The sequence below is a fragment of the Periplaneta americana genome, chromosome 9, assembly GCF_040183065.1.
Source record: "Periplaneta americana isolate PAMFEO1 chromosome 9, P.americana_PAMFEO1_priV1, whole genome shotgun sequence".
NCBI classification, from domain to species: domain Eukaryota; kingdom Metazoa; phylum Arthropoda; class Insecta; order Blattodea; family Blattidae; genus Periplaneta; species Periplaneta americana.
This window is the reverse complement of record NC_091125.1, coordinates 97,751,573-97,753,134: the sequence shown is the minus strand read 5'-3', so window position 1 is coordinate 97,753,134 and position 1,562 is coordinate 97,751,573. Positions and strand designations below refer to the sequence as shown.

The 1,562-nt window shown below is 41.0% G+C and overlaps 1 non-coding gene across 1 annotated transcript; it reads left to right on the top strand.

The window, feature by feature from the left end:
• Positions 1–306: 306 nt before the first annotated feature.
• Positions 307–378, top strand: TRNAY-AUA (transfer RNA tyrosine (anticodon AUA)). The gene has a single exon. It is a non-coding gene; the product is annotated as a tRNA-Tyr (tRNA).
• Positions 379–1,562: the final 1,184 nt, after the last annotated feature.

The window sequence follows — 1,562 nt, the reverse complement described above, 5'->3', positions numbered from 1 at the left end:
AGATGTCTATGAACGTAGGACCGAAGTCCACAGATGACGCAGAATATCTGCATGGAAATATGATATGTACTTCGGTACATTAAAATAATATATATGATATGCGTAAATCACTTCGTGATTTAAGACGGCGCTTATTCCGTCGGATCCCGGCCAACTAGTCACTCATAACGAGTGCACCTCAGCACATGTGTGGACTTCGGTTCTACGTTCATAGACATCTATGACGTAGTGCAGAGGGCGGCCATTAGAGGGAACCCAAGAGTTGGAGCTTAATCTGAGACGATTCTGTCCGACGCCGGGGTGGTATCCGGTGTGGCTTAGTGGATAAAGCATCAGCACATAGAGCTGAAAACCCGGGTTCAAATCCCGGCGCCGGAGAGAATTATTCTCCGTTCCATTACTCTTTCATCGTTAAATAATTAACCTAATCTAACCTAAAATAATTGTTTCCATCCGCAACATAATTAATTAATAGAATTCATTAGCGGTGAATGGTGAAAAATGTAGTAAAATATTGTTTCGTAAAGTTGGCAACGGAAGGCGAGCGGGACAACGATATAGTAAGCAGGAAGTATTTGGGTAAGACGACCTTCACAATAGCTGGTTTCTGTAACACCCACGCTTATGAACTCAACTCTTTCATAATCGTACAGAAAATTAAATTCTGTGAATCCGATTTTTGTAAACATAATGTTTATAAATTCTTTCATCTCATAGAAATAATTAAATTACGCAACATTTGTTTCCGCAACAAGCAACCCATGTCATAGTGAAAACTAAATTCTGCAGCAACATATGACAGCAGCTCTTCAGACCCAAGTCAACATCGTACACGACGAATTTAATACAACAAATCTGAATTCCCACGGCTTTCTCGTGACGCGCCTATGTCGACACTACTAACGCCGCTTCTCCTCCAAATCCTGTGTTTGTCTAGAAACAAAAGCGATGAGGTAAAAAATATTTGAGAGGTCCTGAGAACGTCTGCGCTGTGATTTGTTTTATGCAAGACATAAAGTTACAAGCGGTTTGCATCGTCGCAGTTTTATTGTTGTGTGCAGTCACTTTACAACTGACAGGTGCGTAATGCCTGCACTTGAGGACCAGCAACGACTAGTCTACCACTCGCAAAGAAATTCAGACGCACTTGTCTCCACTTCTTATCAATGTCAGTCGCTCCTATAATAATAATCCACAATCTCTTTTGACCGCCTTCTTCTTTATCCTCTATGCTTTAGTCAGATGCGTCTCCAATTTGGTTCTTCCGTTCCATATACGGTCGACCTATATTCCTTTGTCCTCGTCTATATCCAAGAAATGTCTTTTAAAGTATTTGGTTTCCATGCGATGAACGTGGCCAGTCATTCTTGTTTATAATGCACTATTCTTTCATTAACATTATGAACACCTAGGTTGTCTAATCTACTGTAATTCCTCTTGCATTACTCTCTATATCCCTATAACCTACCAATATATCTCAGTACTAGAGCGCGACATATGGTGCACAAGATTGGAGGGAGAGAGTTTTTTCGAGGCTCTCCCATTCCCCTTAACATTACACC